An 11,333-nucleotide genomic window follows, 5' to 3' on the forward strand; every position below is an offset into this window, starting at 1 on the left:
ATATTAGGTAGAAGACCACCACCTAAATGAATTGTTTGTCACATTTTCTTGAAACTATGTCCTTAATATGCTGGATTTTAATTTGTAAAGAGATGAGTTGGCTCCTGCACAATTTGAAAAACACTATTGATGCATTAACTAATTCTTAATTCTGATCATTTTTAATGCAGTTTTGGGCTGATTATTGACAAAATCAAACATTTTTTTTGATTGAATATCTTCAAATTGATAATGTACTGTACTGTAATGTTATTTCGTTAGTTTCACAGATTTAAGATAAAAGTCCATCTTAAAAATGTATATGTTGAAATTAAAAAAACAAAAACATGAATTATAAAGAAATTACTCTTTCTAAACAAAATCAATTTTACCCCGGAACTGCAAATAAAATGACCCTGTCAGATTTTTTTTTATATCATTGAAGAAAAACAATATTTCCATGCTAAATTCTACATAAAATATCTACTTGAAATGATCATTTTTTGCAATTGACTAGTATCTTCTGTGTCGTTTGGAGCAAGAGCGCCCATTGAAGTTTTTCAATGCATACCGAAGCGTTTCTACAAAACACATCTTGCAACCCAGACCTTCCCTTTCTGATGACAGAATTTATTTGCATTTCTGCGGCTACAGTAACTCAGCAAGGGGTTGTATGTCGTCTGACCTCACAGCTCACAAGCTGCATTGCCTGTTAAACCATAATTGCTTGCATACCATATTACAGCATTCTTGACTTTGCATTTGTATCCTCTGGCACCCTGGCTGCATATATCCTCCAGTGACTTCACCCAGTCTTACAGTACAATTTTATAATGGACGACTGTTCAGTTCAGCATAACCGAGGTGGTGCGGGGTCTCCCGTTGTTAGCCAGGTTGGCTACCTCTGACCCCCCACCAGCTCTACGTCTTTGTTTCACGGCTGACAGAAGGAGTGCCAGAACTCCTCCAGCTCGGGTGATTTATGACCGGCAGCTGCTTTTGCAGCCCACGACCCACACAGCTGGGTGTCAGATGTGGTCTCCTTGTAAGCAGAAACTTATCTGGCAACCCAACATCAGTTCAGGGCTGGACAGAGAGGGAGCAGGGGTAAAGAGGAGAGAAGACCAAGTGGGAGAAAGATGGAGTAGCAAGACAGATCCTAGGGGGAAAAAAAGAGGGAATAATAGGAGGAAGCAGATGAGAGTGCAAGTGGGCAAGACAAATAAAGAGTGCCAAAGAAAAAAGATTAAACTCCACAGAATTGAGTGATAACGCTCACAGGATGAAGGAGAATTCAAGTCCTGACACAGAAAAAAGTGAGACATGTGGTTCAAGACAATTGATTTGAATGCACCAGCTAAGCTCTGCATTGATTTCTGCTGGTGTAGAGAAAGCAAAATGTTTGTATTATTTCATAAGCCAATTAGCTGCAAGGAGACTTCTCTCCCTGTGTGCATATTGACCCACAGTCTGTGGCTACAGCTTTATTGTCTGGGGGGTGCTCTATAAAAGATCAATAACAGGCGAGTGATTGGATTATGGGGTAATCAATGCATTGTACTAATATATCACCAGAGTGATTACAGAGCACTGGCTAATAGGAGGCCTTAGAGGTCTGTAATGACATCACACTCCTGCTGGCATTGAGGAGAAAAGTGAAGTAGTGTGTGGATGAAATTATGCACGTGTATGTACTAAGCAGGTGCGTGTCACATGTGTACATATGACTGTGTGTCTGTGTGCCTGAGTGCAGGGGGGGGTTGCGGGGGTAGATGATTCTCGATTCTTCGGGCAGGTAGGTGAAGTACTACCAGATGGTGCTCAGAAGAGGCCATCATCAGATTCCTGCTGCAACATAGTGACAGTGCTCCATTCTGAAGCCGCCGCTCAGCACGGCAACATGTGTAAACAGTGAGAATGGTGATGGCTGAGGAAAAAAACACGCTACATACACAAGCTCTGCAATCGTCAATTTCTTAACTGTGGTTTTTTTTTTTTTTTTTGTCACATTGTCGAGTCAAATTACCTGTGCATAATAAATGCCTCTCTTAGGGGCATTGTTTTGTGTAAGATCAGCATAGAAATTTTCTTTCTGCTCAGTGTTTGTGAGAGAAAATTGGCACCAGATGTTTCACAACAACAACAATTCAGATGACAGTGCTCGTGTTGTTCGTGATCATCTAGTTTTCCAAGTAAAAGACTCGAGAGAGCTAACAACATCAACACTAAACAGCGATTTTTTTTTTTTTCTCGAATGCCATTACACAACTTAGTCATACTTTCAAATATTTCAAACTTTGGATTTCTCAATTTAAAATACAATTTTGTCGCTTTCACGTGAAAACCATGTATTTCCAAAACATAAACTTGTCATGAGCTCAAAAAAAAAAAGCCATGTTTTCGGCTTTGTGACCCTGCGTTTTTCAGCCAATCCTGTGGGTTGTTACACTGATTTGCACTGGAAGTACACTAAGTTGCTGTATAGTGTATTGCATTACACAGAGAGGTTCTTCTGTTATTTAGCCTACCCTCACTGATATAAATATGGTGGACAAAATAATAGAAAAACCTGTCAGTATAATGCGACAAACTTCAACAGCACCAAAAACAAAAAATAGTTTCAACAAAAACTGAACATTTTAACCTTCATGAAGGTTGGATTTATTGCAGGAGTGTTGATTTAGACTGCTGTAGTTTTAGCAAAGTGTAACTAATGAACCGGTGTAACTAACAGGCTGTTTCTTTATGTGTTTCTCAATGCACAAAGCAACACTCAATCCTTCAGTTTTTCTGAAAGGTTCAAAATTCACAAATTTTGGAGACACATGGTTTTCGTTGGACAGTGTCAATTTCATTTTTTTTTTTTTTTTCTCCTATCCCCAAATACGTGGCCAAAATTTGAGAGTTTATACAGAAACGACAGCGAAAAAACAGCCAGCTGGTAAAGTTGTCCATTGTCAGCTCGGCTAAGAGGGGAAACGTGACTGGCAGGCTAATCTTGTTAGATACTTAGCACCAGAAAGCCAGAAACTAATGATGTAATGATAATGATGAACCGTTTCACAAGTAATCATCGGTGTTTATCAACACGAGTCAGGCCATCTACTATAATTGAGTGAATGATAGCCACCAATCTCCTTACAGCCATTCGTAATTTCTTTGATTTGCAGAGTGTTTAAAATCTCAACTCGAAACGTTACCAATAGTGTGACATACATGAACTCGGCTGCCGCGCACTGAAACCGTGGAAGCAGTGCCGCTTTTGTCCTGGTTCTTTATCCACCATTTTATCCGGAGGAGAGCGGAGAAAGTGGCAGAATGAATAAGATGTGGTTAAACACCTTAAATCCTTTTTAAGGTGTCTTTGTTTGGTTTCTTCTTAGCTGCTTTGTCCCGTGCCTCCTGCTCAAATACAGGGCAGAGACATCATCTGGTCCTGCAGACTTGCACGGGAGAGCTTTGGTAAAGTTCCTGTTTGCTCAAGAGTTTAGGGGGCTTTTATGTGAGAAGTTGTAAAAGAGTTTTTTAGAGGACACGATGAAAAGCAAAATCTTTTAAACAGGGAAGGGAAAATAGTGGATGTAAGCTGTGAATGTGCGTAGACCGAAGTAGAACTTAGCAGAAGTTAAGAATGGCTCACGTTACAAAATTGTTTTAGTTGGCTATGTCGTGACATAACGGATGGTTTATGTGCTGTTTTTTCCCCAAAAAATGTTTGCAGGGAAATATAATTCATTTCTTTCTACTTTATTTCAGCAGTTTACAGTTTTCAGTGTGATTCTCAAATTGCTTACATTTTGATGTATTTTGAAATATAATATCAAATATCATGAAATGAATGCCATTGATATTTTAATATCAGAACATATTTTGATTAAAAAAAAAAATTTTTTAACCACCATATGGAGGCCAATTTTTTCAAGCACTGTAACATTGACAGTGGAAATTACATGCTCTGTGTGAAACCAGACACGCACTGTAAGTTATCTGTATCTATGCTAAACCCTTGTCGTCTTTCACATGACATGCACGCCACAGGTTTTCCTATCAGCCAGGAGCTTTGATGCCTGTTTCTCTCCGCTGTCAGTTTCCTGGCTGTTTAAGTGTCCGTTTAAAAGCTGCTCTGTCCCCGAGGGCTTGTCTTTTACCCGTCAGCCCTGTGGAAAACACTAATCACTGCACAAAGCTGAGGGAGCGCGCCATGCGCTTGTTAGCCCTCGTCCCAATCTTCTGCCACGTCCCCCTTTGACATCCACATGGGCACTTAATTCCCCCCTATTATGTTCTTATGTTTCTATAGCCTCTTAATGAGACAAGAAAGGGGAGTATCAGGTTGTGTCCATTGATGCGACGTGCCCGGCGTGTGTTGAATGCGTGTGAATGCATGTGCCGATGCTCTGAGCCATCTGCCCATCACAGGAACATGGCGTGTAATAACAGAATCATGACCGTGGAGATCAGGGCCCCGGCAGGGAGTCCCGTATTCATGGAGCTTTAAAGGCAGCCATCCAACGCTGATCAGACACACCCGGCTTGTACCCCCCTCACTGCTTCTTTATGTGCATCCCGGACCCTCACGTATCCCCCAATTCCATCCTCCCCGTGGCATGGGCCTCAGACTCCATGTTGCCAGGGGTGATGTGGCCGCCAGGGTCAGAGGTGCTTGTTGGAGGTGAGGTTCAGACAGTGGGCCCATCTGATACCGCCATCTGGACGAGTGACCTGACATAATTAGTTATTAATTCTTCTCAAGGGGGAGAAGAGAGGAGGTGGTTACACACAGCTAATGCTCTTACTCACACTGCTGCTGTTGGCACCAGGATTATGGATGTAACTGGTGTTGTACGATTAGAGAAAATGATTAAAAGTGAAAAACGGGGTGAAAAAACCCACACGACTACTCCTAAATTTGCTTTAAGCATAAAATGTGCTATCAGTCGACTTGCCTGCCGAGGGATCTCGCATTTCTACGTCAGCGCGTTTGCTGTATCGCTCTCATTCTTGCAGATAAATGGCGGAACTTAAACAATGTGACTTCAGAGCGAGATACTTCCAATCCAGAATTGAGTTTAAAGGATAGGCTCAATTATTCCCACATGAACATTAAAAGAGGTCTTGCTTGCACTAATCATTCCTCGCATTCATTTTTTGTAAGTGATGGGAGACGAAATCCTCAGTCCTCCTTGAGTGCCAAAACGTATTAAAAACTTCACATGGAGACTGTGGATTTTGTTACCATCATTTTCATTGAAAATGCATAAGGAAGGCATCTTTTAATGGTTGTTATGAGAAAGGGGGAATGATTACAGTGATCAAATTCTCCCCTGGCGCTCATATTGGCACCTGACTATTGCTTTATGGAAAACTTGAAAAAGTGTGAACCTATCCCTCAATGCGGAAAATGGCTCAGTCACCAGTAAGCAGCAGGTTTTGGTGTCAGTTGCTCGTAGTTAAGGGGAGAGACAGGGCGTCTTTCCAGTCAACAGTCACACTGACAAGACCATCCTAGAGGAGGCAAGGATAACCAACTACTTCTCCAGAAGAATCAGATAAAGGAGATCAGAGTGCAATGTAGCCATAAAGTTTTCTACATTTTTATTAAGGACAGTTCACTCTGGCTTCTTCTTACTTAAAAAAAAATATATATATATATATCTGGTTGTACAAACTCTTTTTGTACTTGCTCACCTGCCATCATTGTTGCCAACTCCTTTGGAAACCAAAAGCTGGAGTTATAGGTCCTTTTTCTAGGATTACGTTGTTGTCAAGAGGCACCTTGGAAATAAGGAAACTGCTACATCAAGTATCCGGAAGGAAAGGGGATACGAAGCACATCACAACAGGACACAACATGCCGCATGAAATGCGCTGAGCATTGATTGATTATATATAATAGCAAAAGAGTGTTATGGGTTTGCCCTTTGATGAGAGGGAAAAATTCATACTGAAATAATTGGATAACTTGGATTAATGTCGATACACGAAGATAATTAACACCAGCTTGTTTACAGTTACTTGGATTTGGTATTTAATCATTTGTCAGTGTTTTGCTCTAAAAATCCATCTGGTGTTGAGCTCTTTTGTGACGAGTGTGTAATGTGACTATCAAGGACTATAGCAGTACAGTGTCAGCACCGGCCCCTCCTGCTGCTCTGCTCCACTACGGCGGCTGCTGCTGCTGCTGCTGCTACTGCTGCTGCTGCTGCTGCCGCTGCTGCTGCTGCCTGGGAATCTCCTCATTGGCATGCAGGCGGTGACTTGGAGCCGTGGAGCACCGGCACCTTCTCTCTAGGGACTCTCTCCTCGCTCTTTCCTCTCTCCTTCTTTCTCCTTGTCTGTCTGCTGCGCTCTCCCTCTTGCCCCCCTCACACAGCTGTCACAATATCTGCTCTGTACAAGTGCTAGAGGGATCGTAGAGGGCCTGGCTGATGTGCTGCTTTTAGAGAGATTTCAAAACAGAATGGCTGAAAGGCCTCTCATGAGAGGCGCTGAATCAATCTTGAGATTTTATGAACGATTTGTAGCAAGCCATGTAGTTTGGTTGTCAATGCACCAGGGGATTATCCTTGTAACTCACTAGGAAATCATTTAATAAAGATACATGTCCTGTGGACTTATTGTGCTTACATATTACCTTAATGAAATTCTTTTATACAGCAGTGTAAACCATGTGAAATTCAAAATGACAGTATCAGAATTCACCCTGATCTGATCTTGGCAGATTGATGAGGTGTTTACAGTAAGAGGGAGTGAGATGCAAACAAACAAACACAATTCCCTGGCATGTGTTATAGGGCGTTCTGCAGCGATGCTAGAGCGAACAATGGCAGAGGAGAGCGGAGAGAGAGGAGAGACATGGATCCTGTGCGGCTCTGTGGATTTGGCAGGAGTGAAAGCAGTGAGAAGAGTGCGGATACCGGCCAGACTCAAGCTGTGGGCAAATCAAGTGTGAAATCAGGAACAAAGGGATTCACAGGATTGGAGGGCATTAGATTCACACTGCCTGAGCCTTGGTGTTTTGTGTGTGTGTGTGTGCGTGTGTGTGTGTGTGTGTGTGTGTGTGTGTGTGTATGTGTGAGACAGGGGCTCAGGATATTGTACTTGTAGTCTTTTTAATAGCCTTATTGCTGAGAGATTAGTGAGTTTTAAAAGGGGGGGGGTTTTATAAAAGAGATCATGATTTTGGTACAATTTTGATTTAGAACACAAAGTCCCATCAAAATAACATACAAAAAACTTAATTCTTAAATTTGTGAGATTTATTCTTTGTGGCCTGAGTGTTTAAGTGCTTTTGTGGCTTTAAAACAGTTTAGGCACATTCACGCATAGGAGTCGAGGACATTCAAATGAGAGGAACCCTGAATGCTGCAGATTCATTTGGTCCAATCCGTTTACATAATTTACTAACATTTAAAGTCAGTCATCCTCCTAGAGAGAGCTAAGTGTTTATGTTTTGTTTAGATATCCACTGTAGTAGAGATGGAGATTCATCAGTCACCACTTGTTTGCTGTTTGGCTGTATTTTTTTTCCAAAGAATGGGCAAATTTACAGTAAATTACAGTAATCAACTTATTAAACCTGTTAACTTTATGTTATACTAATGAATAAATGAGTGATTATAAAATGGAAACAAATGATAAAGTCTGACATCATTATATACCACTTTAGAGTTGTGTTTGTAATTGTATTTAAGGGGTAAGTCTGATTTATATTCTGTATTTTTCTTATTGTCAACAAATCCCAAGACACAAGAAAACAAATGGACCCAACTAACTAGTATTGTCTGTTTATTCCTATTTGCTGTAGACCTCCGCGGTTGTCTAACTATGAAAAACGCATCGGTGAGCCACACTCTGTTGCACTGGCTGCTTCGAGCTTACGGGCAATGATGGGCCAGGGAAGTCGGAAAGTCTTGAGTAGCAGGCGGAAGTAGCACATTATTGGTTTTTGGTCTTCTCATGGGATTTGTTAGCAAAAATTAAATGAACATACAGTGTTCATCTATCCTTTAATTTTAAACTTTTAAATGAATTTTTAATCCTAACAGGTGAAATTGAAAGAGAAAGTCATGAGATACCAAGACGACCGAAATGGCACAATGCAGTAATGTTTTAAAGTAGATTCACATTTTTACACAGCCTGTAATTAACAGCATATTTTATAAGCAGCGTTCCCATCTCAAGTGTTGTGACACAAGGAAAAAGCTTATTTCCTCCCTGCTTTGCTAAATGACCTCAGTCTCCCGGCTCAGCCAATCAGATCGACCAGATGACCTCAATATCCTGGTCCACCCGATCAGAACATCTAAATGTATGCTGGTGCACTGAAGTCTGCTGCAGAGGTGTCACTAAGCGCCCTGCCTGAATGATTTTCCCAGGTCTTGAGCTATTTTGCCCTTGGTTGACTGGCTGTTTATTGCCTAATGGGAAATGTTTTGATGCACATCACAATATTTGCCTGATTTCACACTTTGCAGTTGTGTTTTTTGGGGGGAAATATCCAGAAGCCACATCTCCCTAGCAGAATATTTTGAAGGGGGGAAAAAAAAAAAAGACATGAGAGATGGGGAGGAATTAAACAATTATAAGATGTCAGTTCACACTCAAAGAGGTCATAAAGTACACACGAGCAGAAAACATGTTGAAACATTTTCCTCTGCGCTGGTCTGAAGCTGCTTCATAAGGATGACTCTTCACTAAGTGCCAGGTTGAATTATGGAGGCACTAGCGGAGGAACACTTTAACCGATGTATGAATATGCAATGGCGCCTCAATCCTGGGCCTGAAATCAATCAAACAGACATTCAGGGGCTATTCTGAGCCTTGCCACCTGCACCCTTGCGTTCTGTGGTCGTTTGGGAGGCTAGGATCCATTTCTCCTTCACTGCAGTTGTGGAACCCGGGGAACTCGCCCCTTGTGGTGCTGTAGTCTACCTCCACATAGGGTCAACTGCATGACACCGCCAGCATCTGCGTCTCCTCTAACTGATTCACTCATGCTTTTTATTTGCAGTAGCGTAGTTAAATTAAGTGCAAATGCTTTAATTTCGCAGTACTGTGGTTCATTAGGAGGGGTTCCTGAGAGTAAAGAAATGATTAACATAACACATCTGCTCATGCAGTTACATCATACGGTCCTTTGTTTTATTCCTGATTGAAATGATTCTGTTCCCAATATCTGCTATCCTCCATTAACTTCTTGAATCACTCTTAAAAAAAAAAAAAAAAAAAATCAAACATACCTCAGCTGTAGTTTAAGAAAGGTCTCCCCAACTTCCCGAAATTTTTTTTTACTATTCGGCAGCGGCGAAAACTTAAATAAATGAAATACTTTTACTCAAGCAGTATACTTACAATGTTGAGGCTTTGCTGGAATGTTTCCATTTTATGATCCTTTATACTTCTACTCCACCACATTTCAGAGGGGAGTGTTGTACTTTTTATTCCACCGTGTCTAACAGCTATTGCTACCAGTTACTTTGCAGATTTAGATTTTTGCTAGGCACAACGTAGGAACCCAAAAGTCGTTCATAATTCATAGACTAATCTACAAGCTTTAGTGAACGATTTATTAATCATTAATAGAACCACTATTTATAACTTATAGAGGGTGCCTTATTAGGTCAGAAAGTGGTACCGATTTGGCGTCCAAAATGTATTACCAGTTTATAAAATATGATGATATTTACAGATTGAACACACCAACGGTGTATATAAAGTAGTTTCAATTAGCTCCGCCTTGACCAGATACAGCATTAAAATTATGCTTACACATTGTTTTATCAATAATAACGCTATAACATCATGCCCTATAATAATACAACCCTCTGAAACTAGCCATTCTGCTTAAGTACTTTTAGTTTTGACACTTAAAGTATATTTTTCCGATAATACTTGAATGCTTTTACTCAAGTAAAGTTTTGAATGCAGGCCTTTTGCTTGTAAAAGAGTATTTTTACATTGTGGTATTACTACTTTTACTTAAGTAAAGGATCCGATCGCTTCTTCCACCTCTGCTGTTCTAGATGATATGTTTTTGTTTTTGTTTTTTCTCAAAATCTGTGAGAAAATGTTTGTTTTCCTCTCTATTGGCTCATAACTCTGCAGCTTTCCTCTGACCCTGAGGCTCTATAATAGCCTGTTTCTTTCTAGGACTGAGGTGGGACAGAGAGGATCTTGGGTGGAAGGGTGAGGAGGGGAGAGGTGGTTGGGGAGGCGTATTCAAGTGTGCAAAGTCTGGGCAAAAGGCCCAGTGTTTGGCCACATTTGTAGCCAACTCTACATGTGAAAGCCTTCAGGGCACATCAGGCAAAAGCCCCAGTGTTTAGAAGGAAAAAAAAAAAATTGCCTCTTATTATTGAAGTATCTCAGCAATAAACACACACTCGACCACATTCACAAACACACACACACCCATCCTAAACCTCGTTGATGTCAAAAGCAGAGTGGTGCAGTAGTTCTACCTCCTGGAATGACAGCAGTAGTGACATCTGGCAGGCCATCAGATGGTCATGTCAGTGGTGACTGATGGGAGCTCTGCATCCAGGACCAGACTGTTTCCAGGTCCCTCTCAGCTCGGCTCGGCTCAGACAGGCAGGCAGGCCAGTACTCCAGCTACATGTAAATAACTTGCATACATTAAAAAACATGGTGGGGAAATTGCCTCCGAACAGAGGTCAGAGCAGCTAAATGTGCAAGTTCAAGTGCTCCAACAGAGGGAACGTGTTGCTGCAAGTGTATTTAAAATGTGACAGCTCAGTAGTCATAGCAGTTGGCTGTTGTAATTATTTGTACTAGTCCCTTGTACTAGAGGTTTTTTAGTAATGCCCCCTTTAAATTCACTTGTCAGATATATCCAAAAAATTAAGGATAAGGCTTTTGTTATTTTATATTTCTCTTATTACCAACAAGCCACATGAAATGACCAAACCAACAATGAATTGTTCCTACTTACAAATATTGATTGTGTATCTAAAGCCGGATATAACGTATTCCTCTGTGCCGCAGAGCTCCATTGTTGTCCAAAAAAACTATTTAAAAAACCACAGTGGGTGACGTATTCCTTCATTAAGATGACCAGGGGTACTGTAGTTTGAGCCAGTCCCGAAACACACCATCCCGCTGCCATAAATACTCCCAGCGCACCAAATGTGTATTCATCCGTGGCTGAAAATAGTCCCAAACAAATGCACTGTTACTCATGTTTGCTAAAAACTACAGTGCCCAGTAGAAATGAGTGAGCCCTTTTCAAAACTGAAACTATGTAGTTGTGGCTCATTTTGCATTATCGGTTTTTGTCTTTTATGAGATTTGCTAACAATGAGAAAAAATATATTACGACACCAGACCTATCC

This window comes from Xiphias gladius, chromosome 4, assembly GCF_016859285.1.
Source record: "Xiphias gladius isolate SHS-SW01 ecotype Sanya breed wild chromosome 4, ASM1685928v1, whole genome shotgun sequence".
Classification (NCBI taxonomy): Eukaryota; Metazoa; Chordata; class Actinopteri; order Istiophoriformes; family Xiphiidae; genus Xiphias; species Xiphias gladius.